The sequence below is a fragment of the Phalacrocorax carbo genome, chromosome 3 (assembly GCF_963921805.1).
Source record: "Phalacrocorax carbo chromosome 3, bPhaCar2.1, whole genome shotgun sequence".
Classification (NCBI taxonomy): domain Eukaryota; kingdom Metazoa; phylum Chordata; class Aves; order Suliformes; family Phalacrocoracidae; genus Phalacrocorax; species Phalacrocorax carbo.
Window position 1 is genome coordinate 53,133,234 of NC_087515.1, and position 19,688 is coordinate 53,152,921.

Genomic DNA, 19,688 nt, shown 5'->3' on the forward strand with positions numbered 1-19,688 from the left:
CCTATAACTTTCCAGCTGAATGTTGTCACCTGTGCTTCCATTACTAGCAAGTCCATGAGTAAACTCTATGAGATCGCGTACTGCATATAGATTAGGATACACCATTAAAAGCAATAGTAGCCCTCTATCCTTTGCTACTACTTGCTTATTATATTGCATAGATAATCTACTAGATCTAGTGTTCCCTGCTCTCCCACTTACAAGGGACATTTTTCCTCCCTTTTCTAACACTTCTGTTCCTTCTTCTGTCCCCACAATACACACCTCCCATCTTCAAGTTCCTTTTTCCCCTTCTCTCTAACCTTCCACTGCCATGCTTACTTCCGGAATCTTATATATCTATATATATCTTATATATCTATACCTCATCCTTAGCTCTCCTTTACTTTATTTTACTACTCCTTCACAGTTCAACTTCTCATGTTCCTGCTGCCTCTGGGCTCCACATGATCCCTATAAAGCCCCTCAGACAGCTATATCTTCCTTATTCCTTTCACCTGCTACTCCAACTTCAAACACATAATTAAAACAATCAAATCGACTCAGTTTGTTGTTCTGCCCTGCTACTTTTCATCTATCTCACAGCTCCTGACTTTCCTAACTTCCTGCATAATTTCTTTCCTGCCTAATTATTCAGGCTTCTCCCGTGGTGCCACTCTCCCCAGGCTGTGCTGCTCCGGTCAGCTTCCCTATGCCACACGTGCTCTCGTCCCACATTAATATCCACCCTTTTCCCACAGCTGATACTTTTGAAATGTATATTTTGACCGGACCAATGTCACAGTATTTCCACTGTCACTACAGCTCTCCATTTTGCTGTGTTGTGCGGACACACAAAGGTTTCAGTGAACGTGTAAGCTTGCCAGGACAAAGATCTTTCTTGCCTGAACTATAAAGGACCTTTTAAGCACATAACAACAAATGCAGAGATTTTGGCATCGTCTTATTTCCAGAGGCCTTATTTTGTGGAAAGTAGAGCTCAGCGCTTCCTCTCCTCCCCCGTCCTCTCTTTGCTGTTCCTCTGATCCATTCGGATCTCCTGGCACAAACATGATTTCACCAGAGTTGCTCTGCAGTTCTGTAAAACTGCCTCTCTCCCAAAGAAATTTAGACGTTTCTGGGGTGACTGTTACTGCCTGTTATGATAATACAGCCTGCCGGCTGCTGTGTCCTAGCACGACGAGTATTTAAGTTCACATCTTATTCTAGCTACCTCTACTAAAGTGGGGTTAAGTAATGTGGAAGAAAGGAGTACGAATGAAGAGAGATGTACGCCTCGTTATTTTTCCACAAACCCTTTATCTTTCCTACAATTAAAATTACACTTCACTGTCTTCACTCATACTTTGTGTGTTTCTCAACTAAATCTTGTTACAGAAGTAGTGTCTATGTATCACAGACCAGAAGAACAATTAATCTGAGGTATGTCAGTCACATTCTGAAATGGCACTTTAACTCTCTGCCTTTTGTTCCGCTACTCTGTAAAGTCTGTATCTTGTTCTGCTGAATACCAAGAGAAGCATTTCAGTGCAACATCTGCATAAGCAAGAATTAGAGGTGTGGTTTGTATAATCAGATTACACAGCATTGTAAAATGGAGGCATAATATAAATAGCTTACGAAGTTTCTTTCAAGGCATACGTTACACTTAAAGGATCAAATTTTTTTCTGCCAATATTTTCGCAAAAAGTTGAATTGCTGATTACTGCAGCCACCCCTGTGCATCAAATGGAATCCTGATCCCATATTCAGTTCTCTGTTTTTCCAACAGCACTGCTCAAATATCCCTTTAAATATTCCTCTCAACCACACACATATTACTCCATAAGAACAGATGGAGTTTATGCACAACTGGCTTTTTTTCTATAGCCAATCGAAGCGAGCAGCCAGACAAGACAGAAATTTGCTGAAAATCTGAATTCTTTTTGCAAGTTTAAAGATTTTATAAGATATCGTTCATTGATTATGCAACGTCCATGGTCACAAGCATCTGTTGGTTGCATATGGGAGTTTAAACAAACTCCCTTTTTTATGCTACTGCACAAAATAAGACACAAGCGCATAACTTGCTTAAAAAGGAGGAGCACCACAGCAGCTTTGTTTGCAGGATGAGCTCTCTGCTGCCTCTGAATGGGGCTGAAGCAATCAGTGAGAGAGGATGTACTGTATCATGCACCCTGAGCGCTCAGGGACAGACACGATAAAGCCAAATTTTCCCAGCTGGGCAGAAACAAGGGGAGCTGTGGCTGAGATTCAGCTCCAGCAACTTGCAGGAAGATTATGAACAGTTCATAATAAGCAGAAGTCTTTCTGGCAACTGTTCCATATGTGTATGCAGATAATCTATCCATTTGGAAAAACTGTAGACCAAGTATATTTAAGGCTCCTGAAACTCATGGATTTATTCCTAATCATCAGAAGACATGCTTATACATTGCAGAGCTTCATTATCAGAACTCTGCCCTTCAGATTTCTGCCTCCAACCTCAGCTGTTTGTTTCAGTCCATTCAGCTCTATGAACACTGGAAAAGATTAATAAATCCTATTTTATACTCTCTCCCATTCCTGACTATCAAAAGTTCAAACCCAACCATTACAAACACCACATTTACTTAACGGCATGCTTTGTTAAATAGCCCGGTTCAGTCCTCCTGAATATGCCAGGAACCCAGAAAAACAACTTTAAAAAAATTTTTGGAAAATTACTCTGACTCATTCAGTTTGTTTCCTTTTTTTCTACCATGATGAAACACTGAGCTGTAAGAATGGAGGCTTCCAGGGAGCACTAGGGAATTCATGTCACTGCTGACTCTGTTAAACATATCACACCGTGCTGTGCTATTTTTTTTTTCCCAGACACAGAATTACCAGTTTTTTAGGTTGCTCTTCCTCAAGGTGGAAGAGAGGAACATACTAAAGAAATAATAGCAAAGCCAAATAAACATCTATCACTGGAAAAAAAAAAAAAAAAAGAAAGAAAAAAAGAAATCCCACAACCCCAAACAACAAGGACAGCAAGGAATTTTGATCAGAAAAGATGTTGGGTTGACTTGTCTTGACTCTTCCTGGATTTTCTATACTGCGCTGAGATCAGGTTCTTTCCGTTCAAAACTCAGCACGTTTTCCCTTCCTATTCCACTTTTTCTCTCACATTGTCTCCTTCAGATCATTTCTCCTTGCTATCCTTGTATGAGTCTAGTCCTGGCTTTGAACTTTCTTTCCAAGTACCACACCTTTATTTTTAAAAAGCTTTTCTTCTACGAATCTCAAGCCATCTAATCAATTAACACAATAAAGTTAAATTCACATAGACTGGTTTTCAACCAGTACTTAACCCAAAGTTCACTGTTTGTGTTTCAGACCTAAAATCCAAAAACATTTTTCCAAAAATATCAGTCAGTCTAGCAAAAGAGATTTATTTCCTCTCTCTTGAAAGGACCTATTCTTTTGTGAACACTACCACCAGTGTGCTCTCGGACCCAGCTTTTTCTGTTGCTGTCCTGTGCTGTATGTTGTATTTCTCTGACTTGTATCGTAAATTACTCAGAACCCATGCCTTACCTCTGATAAGAATTTTATCAAGGACGGTCTACAAATAATATTACTGCAAGAGATCAGTTTTGTCATTGCTTTGCTAAAGTTCATTACAGCGTTTTGCTTACTCATTGTGTAATAGTGGCTTGTTTAGGACAAGCCTGATCTGAAAACCACGTTCTTCAAAGCTCGTATCTAGATTTTAGGAAAACCCCAAAGTTCAAGGCAAACTCCAAAACCTGGGTGTAGGTTTCTATTGTCACACCCCCTCTAACACACCGTAGCTCCTGCAGTGCAGTATGCTAGGATTAATGGCTTCATTTCTAGACAATTTCTTTTCTAATTGCGTCTGGCTTTGCTTTATGCTTTCACAATCCAGTGTCTCTGTTGACACTGCAAGATAGGAGTAAGTCACATACAGAATGTCACGTTTAAATGCCACAATATATTGCAGAATACAGACAGAAATAGAAAATGGCAAAGCATGTGCAAAAGTCATCTCACAACTCTGCCAAGGCATTCGGGGCTTTTCTTTGGCTGGGTAATATTTTATTAAAACTCTTGCAGAATACACATAAATAAAATTTTTTGTTTTACATAATGAACATGGTCTGCTTAAAATCATGTTTCTCCTTCAATATAAACAATCCACAGCCTCTATACTTCCTACATTTAATCCACTGTAGCAAGTAAGGGGTGGGGGGGAAGAGATATTGCAGAAAAATTGCCTAGCTTCTGTTTCTTGACTTCCAAGTAGTGTTGGTCTTTTCCAAACCGGGGGGGGTGGTGGGGGGGGGTGTCTTTGTATCTAGAATCTGCTGGGTGCTAATTTGACATGGCAATGAGATGAAAGTTGGATTCATGCTAGTTTCAACATCAGAGGATTGGAATGCAGCCTACTTAGCACAGAAGTCAAACAATTCACTGGCAATAGATTGCTTTCCACTTCTAGATCTGCTAAATAAATAGAAAACTAATTAACAGTGTAGTATGGCAGATGTAGCAGGTTTGAATTTCATTAGAGCACTGGCTAAGAACGGAAAGAGTCGAGAAGTCATTATATGTCCTAGTGTCTAATGAATCTTTCATACTGTCTTTTCTGTGGGACAGACAAGATACTATTTATGTGCCCTCTGAGTAAGAATTTCCTGATACATTTCCACTTAAAATAAGATTGAAAGTGTAAGCCCTTGAAACTCTTGCAAGTATTCTTTTCATTTTCCATAAAATTACTTTGGTTCCAAAACAGCAGGGTTGTGTATATTTGCTTTGTGCATTTCTGTTCAGCTACTTAAAGCTTTTTTAAACATGCTTTTCGCAGGGCATTTTTGTTTCATTATCTATATTTCTTTCTCCCTGATGAAAAGTGATAATAGGTTGTATTTCCTGTAGTAGTTAAGAACAGGGATCACACAAAGGAATATGTACACTCACATTCTGAAAGGGGAAAAAAAAAGTTAAGGCATTTATTTTCAGACTTTTCCCCCTAAACACACATTAAACTGAACTTCCTATACCCAAGAATTGCATAACCAGATTTTGGCAGTATTAATTAACAATAACAGTAGTGTTTCGCCCCATAAGAATCAATAAGATAATTACGTTACTTAGGAAATGGTAGTCATATGATTTTGCTTTCAGTGTATAATGAACAACATTAAGTTCTGTGCAACAGAAAGGTTTTACAAGCCAAACCAAGCCATAGGACCTGTCTGAAATTCTTCCAGGAAAGCCTGATTGAAGCCCTGTAGCAACTGCCTGATTTTACTAACTCTTATGGTGTGTGTATATATGCTTGCAAACACATATTCGTTTAATCAAGAAGTACATAAATTCTTAAACCATATACTCCCAGGAGGTAGTTTTGGCTGGCATGCAGGAAATACCAGGACCATTTCTGTATTTCAATATTTGGACCTTGGAACATTTTTGTCACACTCCACATAGCTTCATTCCTAGGCAAAAAAGAATTAAATATCTTTCAAGTGGCCATTATGAAGTTAAGTGCTGTACATAAATATGCATGAGAGGTCATTATTGCCAAGAGATGATGCTTAAAATGTTCAAGTGTCTCTTACTAAGATTTTCCTACTTGCTTTATGGCAGTAGAGCAAGTACTTCAAAGGTGTAGTTGCATCTCCAGAAACTGATTTCTATTTTTTGGCTTTTACCTCTTCTGTTTCCTTGTGGGATCTCCCAATGATCAAACATAAACTCAAAGGTATCCCCAACAGTGGGCTGCTAAGACTGTTCGCTGGAAACCATCCTTGTTAGTTGTATTGCATTAGGGATTGTCTGTACCAGGGGCCTAGCTGGGACCCCTGTTAGTCCCTAAGAAACAGCAATCACCACTAAAAGACCAGCAGATCAACTGCGCTCTGCAGCCTTTGCTTTCAGTCTCCGCAGAAGCCGGCTTCGGAGTCAAGTAAATGTCTGGGATCCTGCTTTCTGCAACACCCCGCTCCCAGCCGGCCCCGCCGTACGGTCCCTGGTCGGACACATCTGAGAAACAGCCGCCCTGCTCTCAGCTTCTCCGGTGGCGGGCAGGGCAGGAGGGTGGCAATGCAGCAACACGGCTGGATTACTCGCCATCGGCTTTCCAAGAACAATGGGAAAGCACAATGCAATGAGCAAGGCGTTGAAATTGAAAGAGCAACCGTGGGTGTGATAGTGGAGCTGAGGAATGCAAACATACACTCCTGGTAACCTTGGATTTCAGTCTATTCTTTGACAAAGGCAAGACCCAGAAAAGATCATGCAGTCAGTATATTTAGACACAAGTCTATAGCCTGCTGGGTTTCCAGCAGCGCTTAGCAGTTACGTCTCCCAGAGATTACTGTGGGGGCTGCATACAGTCAGGAGCTCTTTGCAAATCTTGGGGTAGAGTCCTATCAAACACTGTTTTCAGCAGTACCATTGAGCACAGGATACCTACAGTGTCAGCAGCTGTGCTCGTCAGATGCCACATTTACTGTGAATTTCCCCCGCCTTTTTTTATTTTTTTCCTCAGTTCCTCCAACGGGGATTTTGGCTCTCTCACGTGCATATTAGCTTGGTATGACGTCATTCCTCCAACTGCACAAACCTTTCCAAAATGCTTGTCAAACCTAGGACTGTTGTGGGTTGGGTTTCCTTCCCCCCCCCCCCCGCCCCTTTCTGAAAACATGTGGGTAGAAGCATGAAATACATATTCCCAGTCTTTACTGAGATGCAACAGGAAAGCTCGCTCTCTTCTCAACACAGGGTAGCCTGGAGAAGGTGACTACATGGTCCCTGGCTGATGTTGCTCCTTTTCTGCCAAGTCAGTTAGTCACATCCTCTGTTACAGATGGCTGACTTGTAGATAACCCTGAGGACCAAATACGTCCTTCACTCCTGATCATAAAGCTAATTTATTCCTGTGCCTCCCCCCATAAATCCCAGTTCCTACCATACAACATGATTGAAATGAAATCCTACAATTATTTTTACGTTTCATTTTTGCTCATGATTTTGATCACTTTTAGTAACACGGTCTGTATCCTCTCAGTACATCTAATTCCAGAGCCATGGCTCAACTTGGGAGTATATTGGTTCTTACTCTCTGGTTAATGCATCCATTTCTTGAGTTATTGTCTTTGCATCGATCTCTATTGATTCAGTTAAAAGACACGTTATCCTCGTTTCCATTTCTGTGAGGGAGATGTGCTTGCATTACGGGACCTTTAATGGCAAGGTTATCTTTTCTGTCATAACCTTCATCTGCAATGCATTTTACCAGTTATTTTTCATGAGTAATCTTCAGCACAGAGGCTGCTCAAGAGATGGAACAATCTCTGCGTCTGACGCTGTTCGGTATTTTGCACTTAGCTAATGAACACACCCATACAACAAGGGTCACTGCTGGCTTAGACCTATTCTTCTGTGGTAAGGAAGGATGTCGTCAAACCAGTAAATCTATCCAGGGCACAGAAGGAACAATAGCCAAAAGTATGCATGTTAATCCAGCAGAATTAAAGCTGCAGTAAGGATTTGATAACATCGTTTGAGAACAGCAAGGAAAAGAGCAGAGGAACAGCTGGCAGAAACTTCCCTGCTCTTTTATAGCCAGATGTTAAGCAAGACAAGTGGAGGTTGTGTGCTCAGACAAGAAGCTGTTAAGAAACAAGGGAAATGACATAGCCATCAGGAGGTTCACTTCCTCTGCACAAAGGCAGCCTCATTTCCAAAAAAAAACCCCCTGTGCTAATGAAAATGTTGCGAAGGCAGCAAAAGTAGCAATAGATGCTTTTTTGCTAGCTCAGCAAAAGAAAAAAAAAAAAAGATCATTTTTAACTCCCTCCTCAGCTAGAATCACCTACATTTGTGCACTAGGACTGCAGTGTTTGCTTGGCAGGCTACAGGCTACCTGTTAAAGCAGAGGACAAACCTCAGCAAGCCAGTGGCGGCATCTTTGTTACCGAACTGAGCTTGGGACAGCCTGGGAGCTTGTGTCTGAACACTTACTGCATTTTAGGGAAACGAAATTCTGACTCCCAAAAATAAAAAAGGAGAAACGAATCTGACCAGCTTTACATCAATTTAGTGTTCTGCTGCTCTGTGGCATGTTTCAAACACAAGCTCAGCTGACTTCTAAAAACAAAATAGGAGCCAGGGCTAACAATTTCTCAGCAGGCTGGGTTTGCCTGATAAATACCAGTTAGATGCATCAGCCTCCAAGAGCCTCGAAGTTGAATGTAATCTCTGGAATTTTAAGCTCCCTCTTTCCATGCCACCTTCCAGCCCTCCCCCCACCCCAACACCTTTCTCCTCTTGCCCCCACCCCTTACAAACTATTAATTTTAAAACAATATGTCCCTAATCCTATCACCATTCTGTATGGTCACCAAATCACCAGGCGAGACAGATCCACAGGGGAAAACTCATGTCTCTGCATTGTCAGTAATGAATGGAATTATTTCATGCTTCACAATGCCCTTGAGGGGGAGTCATACCAATTAACATAACTGGGTTTTTCTTATTACATGATTGAAATTAATGAGAGAAGAAAAAATAAAAGGGAAAAAAGGAAGATAGTATAGAGTGGTGTTTTGTAATGCATTTTGATCAATAAGTTGAGGGTGCATGACTATATTAGCAAATCCCAGCCCCTCAGAGACAATTTGCCTCAGTACTGAAGAAGGCAGGCTCTTTTTATCCACGTCAGTCCATCAAGACTGAACTCTATTTCAAAATAAGGTTTATGTAATATTTAAGTTTAGGGCAGGCCTTGTGATACATGTGACATGTTACTGCCTGAGTTCACTAAGGGTAAAACTCTCCTAGAAGAGAAGTCCACGTCTGCTGATGGAAGTCTTGGCTGTAAGTGTCTAGACTTCATGGTAGGGTGTAATGCTCAAGGCGGCTTTGCAGCCATCACAATGCAGCTCTAGCATCCCCTCATTTCTCCCTATCTTCACAGAAAAATAATTGCTTTTAAGATGGGTAAATGCCAGCAGCCAGTAGATTAGAAGTTAGGATCCCTTATTGGCCTTGTCACAGTTGGAACCTAATGAAGATTTTGACATCTTTTTTTTGGGCTAGATTCAAGAAAAGGTACATGAGGGTGCAGCTGGCATCTCATGGTTTCCCTTGCACCGTGGTCTACAAGTCATTTACAGTAACAGTTTAACAATACCAATCTGAAACACACAGGGACATTAATACAGTAAAATTCATTCACTAAGGGAAGAATTTCTTCCAGGGGAAAGGAAGCTATTCACAGCAGCTCACTGTAGGCATCTAACTTCAGTGGCTAACTAGGATCACCAGCCTGCCTCCATAGACACCAAAGCATTCAGTGATCAGCACAGGGCCCCAGGGAATCAGCTGCAGAAAATGTCCTCATTACCTCCTTTTCTGTACCAAGGTCATGGGGTCCCAAAGATGATTCTTGAGAAACTCCTCTGTTAACTTTTCTCCATTTACCTCCCTTCTCAAACTTACCCATTGTCATTTCCCCATTCGCCAAATCTTTTTCTGTCTCATGGTTCCCCTTTTAATCCTCAGGTCCTCCAGCTTCCATCTACATTTTCTAAGCAGGAGAACTAAACATTTCCTTTATCTAGGACATAATTCAATATAATCAAAGGAAAGATGTCAGTTCATCTGGCGTAAGCTACTGCAGTTAGCTCAAATGTAGTATTTTCTTCCAGTTTCTTTTTAACTCCATGTATCTGAATATTCTTCCTTTCAAAAATTTTGCTAGAGGTCTACATATAGGTAAGGTTGCCCATTCCCCCTGACTTACCTCCCCCTTCAGCCTCCCTCCCGCGGATGAACGCTGGAACCCAAAACTTCAGCGTTACATGTTGACTCAATCCCACTTTTCATGTCATGCTGATATACGAACAGAGCAGCAACTGGGCCATACAGACCAGTCTCACTGGGCCATCCGCTCCCTCAGCTCGTTCTCTCTGCAGACCAGTTACAATACATACAAATTAGAATAGCTTTCCTCTGGAGGATTCCAAAGAGCCTAAACCAAGAAGATGCTACACAGGAGAGCTATGGGCTGAAACACCTTCAGGAAGGGAGAGCAAGTTTTGAACTCAATTTCCCCACATCCCAGCTGCGTGCTCTAATTACTGCCATAACAGTAGGTTGCAAGAAGTCAGCCAAAAGGAGTGCCTGCGACCCAGCTCCAGCTGGGCTCCTGTTCCATGACAGCAAACACCCCGCGGAAACAGGCGCTGAACCGCCTTATGTCACTCGGTATCTGCAGCATGTCTTGTAGGTTATTTGCCCACTTAGCGTGAAACAAGCTTTGGGTCCCATTGCTAGGTAGCTATGTCTCCTTATGCACTGTAAATGCACATGTTAAGGTTATGAACTCCATCAAAGTCTATAAAAATTAGATGTTGTAATGGTCACACCTACTTCTTTCATTCCCTGTACTTTAAAAAGGAACACAAACAGAAACTTGGCTGCCATCTCAGATATTTTTCCTATGCTGACTTGCCCCAGCTATCTCCTTAAGGCATCTTTACCTTGATTTTATTTTTCCCGGCTTCATATTTTTTCAGGTTAAATTCCAAATGTCAGTGCAAACATCCTATGCTTCCAAAAGCCCTCCTCCTCTTTGCTCTCAGTTACACCTTTTTCTTTGATGTCCTCACTTTCTTGTGCTCTTTCTTCCAAGTGACAGCTGTACAGTGCTGAGTTCAGTAGAGAAGCGTCTCACTCCATTATCCACCTCTACCCTAAACAACCTGTACATATTTTTTTTTATCACAACCTAGATTCTGTAATCAAGCCCAGAATTCAAATACTCAGTCCCATACCTCCCATCTCACACAGTGATGTGTCATGGAGCATCAAATCCCTGTACTCTTGAAATCTGAGGATGCTAAAATTAATTTTTTTATTCATCTTAACTCCTTCTTTTTCTTCTTTTATTTAACGAGTAAAAGAATTGGTTTCTGGTTGTACCTGCCTTTCTAGTAAGGATAACCAGCTGTCTTGAGTGCTCCCCGGACATCTTAGATACATCTTCCCCCATTATTCTCCTTTAAAAGTTTGGGATGTAACAATGTCTATTCTTCATTTCCCAGATCACTCTCCCATAGCTAGGTTAAGTTTCCCTTCTGATCTCATTCCTTTGGCATCTATTTTTTAAAATAAATCTGAGGAGTAAACAACCCTCTTTTTTAATAGTTCTTTATATTAGTGGGTTTATTCAATTACTTAATTCTCTGGTAGCCTTTACAGTTAACGATTGTTTATTTTCTGTCCCTGGAAAATGTGTAGAAACTGTGATGGACTTTCTACCTCTCCCTACTGAATACTGAGGTACAAGTAGTAATTCACTTTCCTGGAAAAATCCCCCTTTTTTTGTCAAGGTATCCTCCCCCATTGCTCAGGAAGGGGATGACTGTCTCCCCGAGTAACCTTTGGCTTCCTATATACCAAATTTATAAAAACTGTTATTGTGTTTACATCTTCTCCCACCTTTTCTTTTCCTGTCTCGCTTTTTGGATGATTTTCTTGCTTTCTTTGTTCACAATAGGCTCTTGTACCCATTCCTGCAGCACTGACCCTGCTGATTTATAGGTCTCATATTCTTCTCTTTATTGCTGTTTGTATTTCCCTGGTCATCCACAATGGTAATTTCTACTCTAAGTATATTTATTTTTCAATGATATACAGATTTCTTTGACTCCATGGACCATACCTTTGAGTATTTTCCACTGTATCCTACCTTTTCACTGTCCTTTGCGGTTTTTTTAAGAATACATATGTGCCTCTCAGTGTTTTCTGTAAGTTCAAAGCTTTTGCACTTCTAACTTTGGGGAGTCACAAGTTCCTGTTCTCAGAACTAATGAAATTTAGCCTGTGTTTTCGTATCCTCCTCTGTTAGCCCTTCTGCATGATGCATAGTGTATCTGGGCAGATGCCAAGTGCCAGGATGCAAGCCCACGGCTTTCACTGTATATTCATAGTCTTTGCTATAGTTCCCATACAGCACATGAGTGCTTCCCAAATATGAACAAGCTTCCTTTCACACCACCCTGTGAGTAAAGAAAGTGTTATTATTTGCATGTTATGGAGAGGGAAACCAAGGTATAGAAGCTAAGATCCACATTTGTGAACGCATTTAAGTGCCTAACACTAATTCAGCTGAAAATAAAAGCAGTTTTCTCATTCTTTAAATTTTTTTTTTTTTTCAGAAGCCCAGCTGCTTTCCTTTCAGAAGCTTCCCATTTTCCAATGCCTTCCAGCCCCCTTGATCTACTCACAGGTCTTGCCTCCACCAGCATAATTTTGTTCATTTCTCATGCCCACCTAATGCCCTCTTGTCTTCTTTGGTCTGACACAGAAGCTTAATGTATATGTACTTAATTAACACAGCTGAAGGCTAGGCCAGCCTGCAGCCAGCATTACTTCCAGCAAGGCAGCCCCTGGAGCCTGACAGCAGGTTTTTTTCAGCTTGCTTTGTTTTCCCACACCACCTAAAGCATGGAAGACACGGACATAACCCATTTCCTTTGCAGAGGTTTTAACTACTTGAATTCCTCAACTGGGGGAATTTGCTTCCTACACAGGTGCAAAAAAAACAAGGAGATGAACCTCCTAAACATAGACTGTTGTAACCCCCAGCCCCCTGCTCCCAGAAGACCGTAAGACTCGCATATCCTAATACTTCCCCTGCTGAAACCCCACAGAGCCATTTCTACCCACACAGATAAAAAACCCCTGCTGGTGCTGAGGCAGTGGGCTACAATACCAAAGTCTCCATCACCATTTCCCCAGCCTTTGCTCTCCTGCCCGCTCCCTGAGGATGCACGCTCTCTGCCAACACAGCCCAAAGGGGAAGCTCACCCCGACCGTGCCTGCGGGTGCTCACATTCAGGGCTGCAGGCTACCCGTGGCTGATCAAAACCCTTATGTCAGGGTACAGCCTGTTCCTGGTGGCTTTATCATCCACAGCTCCACAAGGGGTTTATCTGATGACATGTGGGGGGACATGCAGCACGGGCACTCTGGACTGAATTTCTCTCAGCCCTTGCTGTTAGTTACAGCACCACAAGATTTTGCCATGCATTTGAACAGGAACCTGGAAACTAGGGATCATGCTCCCCTTTTAGTTAGTAGAGATCAGTCTGAACAGCCAGTGGGGTCAACAGATTCACCTCACCCTAACAAAAAGGTGTCCTTCTGGCCAGCTGATGCACTGACTTCATCCCCGTTGACTACCAGCTCACTGCGCACGGGGCCAGAACCCCGAGCCAGACCAGGGGAAGCCCACCCGGGTCTCCCAGCGTACCAGGCCACTCCTCGGGCTGTGGGATTTTTCTTGCTCTCTCCTGGGTTATCGGCACAGGTGATGGCTGAGTCTCACCTACAGATGCGCAGAAATGCTGCCAGCGGTGCTCAGTGTGAGGGATTTAGCAGATGCTCACTCACATGATGTGAGACAGACAGCAACGCTCTGCTGACAGACAGACGGAGGCAGATAAAGGGAAATTAACGAGGAGAGCAGCAGGAAGGCAGTCCATCATGGTGCCACAGCCCTGCCTTCACCTACGTTGCCAGTTAGTTGCGAATGACCCTGTTTTATCAGGCACTCAGAAATCACACAGCAGTCACAGCGCCAGGCAGTTTATGGCACTAGCGAGTTTGCTGTTACAATAAAATGCTAATATTTTGAACAATCAGGTACTCACCACCATAAAATAAAGCTAAGCACTCTAGATCCTGCTTAACAAGCCTGCTAATGCACTATCGAAATCAATGACACGTTTGAATAGTAAGAACTGCCCTGAAGCTTTTTAAAGCCTGCTGTCCTTATTTTTCATTTCGGGAGCAGAAGCATTCCTTCTAGGAGGGTACCTTCTGCTTGAAAGACAACAGGACCAAAAGCACAAATACAAGCACACAGATTGGTTGTTAACAAGTGCCAGCAAATAGCATCCAACAAGTCACTTCGTCTTCCCCTACCTCAGTTTCTTCAGCTTGCGGAGAGGCAGATATAAAAACAGGAATGGTCTTCTCTAGCGCTCAAGCGCTTTGTGACTCATGGATGGATGGAAATGCAGTATTAAAGGTCACAGGGAATTATTGTTAAATGGGCTCAAGTGATGTTTGTTTACACAATGCAGTCTTGGTAAAGCAATTGCAGATAAAACCTATATCAAAAAAGTTTAAGCGAGAGCATCCGTCGCAAACTAAAATATGGAATTCCGTGAGAGGAAAGAATGAGAAAATGGGAACTGCATAATTGCAGACAGGAAAGGACAATGGGGAAATAATGACAAATCAAATATAGCAACTTTTTTCTGTCTCAAATGACACTTCTCATCAGCTAGCTTATGTCAAAGGAAGAAAAAAAATCTCCTGTGACTTTTATCTATTAGATTTTGCTCTGAATACCTGCCACGCTCTGGAGCTGTGGCTGCAAGAAGGCCCAGCTCTGCCACTCTCAGCTAATAGGTTTGATTGTTCTCTCTGAAATCATACTCACAGATAGTGACCTGCGAGTCAGTCTGACAGTCGGCTTCGCACTGGGAAGAAAGGCCCCAAGATAAGGCGCCATGTGAGCAACTGGTGCAGACCGACAGCCTGCAGCAGAGCTCTGCCGCCCCACGGATGCTGCTGCCTCTCCACGTGCGTAAGTTACGTCGTTGATGGTGAGATAAGTCGCTGCAATCCACAAAGTGCTGGTGTTTAGTATACAGTATTTATATTTTATGAATGTTAACAAGCAAGAAGCCCTGCACAACTGAGCAGTTACGAGCTCAAAAGGCTTTGTGAGATATTTTCTCTAAGGGCTCATTAATGTGGTCTTTTAATGGAGTACTTGCATATCTGAATCTTTAACTGTAGCTATAAATAGAGTTTATAAGCACTTGACAGTGTGTGGCAAAGCTGTTAGCAGTGCTTGCCCTGCTTCTTTGCAACTTCCATTTGCAAAGGATATTTAAAAGGTGGAATTTAAACGTTTCCCAAAATGCAGACTTGCATACGTCCTAATAACACTGCGCTCTGAATACTGTTTTCACTGGGTTTAACACATTTGCCATGTTCCCTCAATTAACTGAGCATCACGACACCTCAACAAAACAGCTAGTATTCCCACACCATTGAAGGGAAAATTAGGGCATAAAGAGGTCAAGCTACAACCCAAATGTCCCACAGCAAGTCAATAGCAGAGCAGGGGTGGGAACTAATGAACTTTAATTACCTGCCCTAATCATTAAACCCAGAGAGACAAATTCTGCCATTATTTCCACTAGTGCTGAAAGTAGAGTCACTCCAGGCGTGTAAGCCACTGACACTGGCTGATGTAGCCAACAGCTGGGTCTTCCCTTCCGTACCAGGTTCCCTTGCCCTGCTAAATGTCCACACTGTGCTGACCAGGTAGCTTTTTCCCCACTCTTGATGATCTGTTTAGAGTAATGACATTTTCAGCTCGCAAGCCCACACGAAACAACCTTAAACATACTTTTGCCCGCCCTAGTGAAGAACCAACAGAATTACCCAGCTTAATGTACTATACAGGAGTGTTGGTTTATGATGATATAGTAAAAGCTGCTGGATGATCACAGCTTTTAATAAATCACTATATAGTATTATCCATAAAATTGCCATTTCCATGCACTGCAGAACTTGTGACAGCTCTCTTATTTTGCCTGGCCACCTGGGGTGTATCCGTGTAACGCACGTGCAGCATGTCCACACTGCTGCCCTGTGCAAAGAAGCAGATCAAGCATGACAAGTTTGAAGGGCTAGTTTCCAAAATGCAGACAACTTAAAGCATCTACCACAGCCTAAGGAATCTGTAAGGTATAAACAGGCCTTTCTTCACCTGTTTGGTTTTTTTAAAGTAATTTTAAAATAATGTTTAAAAATAATTTTTAAAAATGGACATCTAAAATATTTCCCTCTTTCAATGGGCCCTAGAAGCCTTGACAGCCTCAGCAGAGGAACAGAGTGGCACATCCACCTTCACCTGGCTTTCCACCATACTCTTCCTATCCAGTCGATGCATTGGCATATTTCTCCAGTAACACAACAGGGGCTGAAGCCCAGCCATTCTAGATGTTGTCTAGAAAAGGAAACACACAGCTCCTGAGGCCTCACTGGGAAAGACTTACCTAGCTTCAGCACTCAGTGGTATAGTACATCTACATGGACAGAAATACATATATTTACTAGGGTGTGGGCCCTGAACACACTCACAAAGTCCCTTTAAGATGATTACAGGGGATGTGTTGTCCTCTCAGGCTGGCATCTATTACAGGTCATTATTTGGATTTTACGCTAGCAAGTCTGAATGCTTCCATTTTTGGTTTATCTCCAATGCGACTGCAATCGAGTTTTCCGCATGCATAGATCCTGAATTTATTTTAACCGTGCTCAGTGTTTAGAAGGTAAGTGAGGATGTTATTAGCTACCAGTCTGCATCTATGAATGATCACTTATACTTTCTCAGTGGTTTGGTTCAGACGTGTGAGAGAATATGTTAGCTTGTAATGAGAATATCATGGGCTGAATTGCTTGAGGGAGCCTGTTGTCAGATGTTACTTTTATCTGGGGGTGGGGGTGTAGAATCAACCAGAATAATTTATAGCTTTAAACTGCTGGGTTTTTTGTGAGCATGTATTAGATGCTTTAACACCATTAAACTATTGTAAACCAAAACATGATTAAATATTTAAGCAGTATTCTCTTTCCTGCACAGAGATAAGTATCTATTTGTCTTGTATCACAATTGTATGTACTTAACGTATTTTCAGCACCATGGTGCCCCACAGCACAAGCTCAGGACTGGTACCTTCTGGAGGAGCAGGTGGGTACCTCCAAGGATGTTGTCTGAGCAGGAGAATTAGGAGCCACATCCTCCTGTTAGAGCAGAGAAAGCACAATAAGAGTTTTGCCTCCTCCTCAGTCACCTGTGTCCACCTACCACAGGGATACATTTTTCTCTGCTCTTTAGTTAATTTGCATCTTCCTCCTTCTTCCCCACCATTAATCTTCCTTGCCTTGACCTTCTCCCCCCTGCTGCCTTTCGCCTCCCACACACTATTGGTCCCTCTCCTCCCAGAACATTTCCTCCTTCTCTCATTAGCTTTTTTCACATTCCTCTTAAGAGTGCAAAAACCTTTCAATCCTTCAGCCCTATAACATTGAGCATTTCCTCCTATGCTCACTTTGCCTTTTCAGTTCTTCCCTGGAAACCTGCATTTCAGAGGAGCTCAGCTTCATTTTTCCTGCTTGCTGCAGGCTCTGAGCCTGCTCAGAGGCATTTCTGAGCATGTGCTGGTGTGCTGAGCTAAACACCACGGAGAAGAGGAGACAGGCTGGGACCAGGTCACCAGATCTGAGCAGCACTTGCTGGGAGAGCAGTTGATTTCTGCTGCCTCTCCATGGCCTGGCAGGATGACCATTCACAGAGGCATAATTTGCCAGGACATTTTTGCCCAGCTGCAGGTCAGCTCAGATCCATCACCTTGAAATGGCAGCTGTATATTTCTCTTTCAGCACTATGGAGTGGTCCATTGGAGGATTTTCCACCTGGATCCCAAACAGGACATCAGACAGGGAGACAAAGCCTAAAGTACAGGCCCTGCATACCAGCTGCCTCCTCAGCAGCACTTACATATGTTTCTCTAGCCTGGTGTCCAAAAGGCTGCTTTAATTATTGACTTGGGCAGCAGCACTAGATCATCATTCAGCTCAAGGAAAAAATGATCAAAAATCATATAAACATAGGACTCAGCTAAAAAATTACAGTGACCTACTAGGAAGGCTGGTTCTGCGCTTCTGTATGCAGCTATAAATCAGGGTTAGTGAGGCAGTGGAGAAAGCAAGACAGGACTGCAACCTGCTGTGAGCAAGAGAAGAGGGCTCTGCATTTTGTCCTCAAGGGGTGGGTTTCCTTTTCCTGGAAGAGAAGCCAGGGACAAAAGCCACAGAAACAGTGCAGGACCCAGCTACTGACCATAAGGGCAACTGTTGCAGAAGGGCTTGCGCTGTAGGCTGAACTCTCATTTCCTCTGCAGCAGGATGTCCCCATCCACATGGCACATCGCACCCTGCAACATGTTAGCTCTCAGTTCAGCAGGCAAGGCCCATGAGCAGTCACTTTCAGGTTCCTGTATGGGAAGATTTGGACGTTTGACCTATTAATCTTGTTCAGGAGAGGCTGCTCTTCCAGCTGAGGCTGGAGAGGACTCTGTGTCTTTATCCCCAGCAAGTTTTTGCAGAAGCAGTTGTGCCTGTCAGGAAGGTGCAGACCCAAAGTGGCTCCAGCAGAAATTGGGACTTTGAGGTGGTCCTGATCATCTCCCTGCCTGTGCACAGATTGTGCCCCGCTCACTGAGGTGTCCCACAGCATTCCTGGTGTCACAGATACAAGGTTACAGTCGATCTAACAGGCAAGATATTTTCAGCTTGGTTCAGCCTTAAGTTATCTTGGGTATTTTTCCCCATTTCTGCTATTTGAATTGGGTTTTATAAGTGAAAAAGAATAAGGCAGGCACACAGTTTAATGTTTCCCTGTTAAATTCAAGTTTAAGGGTTATTACCTATTTCAGCACAAGCAGCTGCTAACACAAAGCTTGCTCCCCCCCCAATTTAGTTTCATTCGCAAATTCCACGTGTACCTGTGATGTGAAACGGGCTGACCCCAGCGTGCCGCACACCTCTCCTCGCAGCCCTTCCCCACGGCCAGGGCAGCACAGCCCTCACCCCCTTCATACCCCTCTGCCCAGGGGGTACCGTGTCAGCCCCAGCCTGTTCCCAGACACCTTTGGGCATCAGCCACCCCTGGTTTTTGCAGTTACGCTACTTTCCTCCATCCATCAAGCACAGCATCGGGGTGGGCCACCCGCAGCAGGGGCGCTTGGGCATCAGGTGCTGCAGGCGAGATGGGTTGTTGCAGGCATGAGGTGGGGAGGTCCCAAAAGGCAGCCCTTGGCACCACAAGAAGGCAGGGTACCACGTGTGGCAGGGACATCAGGCAGCTGCAAAACCTGCAGTGCAAACCCTCTATATATGCTTTTATAGCGTTAGATTTATTGCGCTTTTATAGGGCATTTACTGAAATAAGTGAAGAGGCATAAAGTTCACAGTAAAAAAAGAAATGCCTTTCACAGCAAATTTCATGATTCTTATTATTGTCTGATAGCAGCAGTTTTGTATAAATTCCTAAACAAACAGATCATATCACTGATTTTAACCTTGCCTAGTCTTTACAGCAAGGTGCATGCTACCTTTATATCAAATCACAACATGACGTAAGAGACTGAGCTTTCCCAGCCTCCTGACATTTTCTGTAGAAAGTCATTTAGATAGAAAAATGCAGGTTAAGAGCTAATGAGTTAAAGAGATTAAAAGTGCACAAACCAAAGCAAGACAGAGAAGCCAACTGAAATGACCCGCAGCAATAAGATGAGGTTATGGTTAAAATGCAGATACAGTCCTTCTAAAGTGCTGCTTAGGGTAGAAAACAAATTATCCAGGAAAATAACCTAATGGAATCTACTGTATAGCAGCAACATAAGTTTAAGGTAAGGTCACAGGCTCATTCCCACTCTCCTTTCTCATATGAATAAACCCCTTTGACTTAATTAAGGCCCACCTGAAGGCTAAGACAGGCAATATCTAGCTGCAAAGGCTGCTGTGTGCAGCTA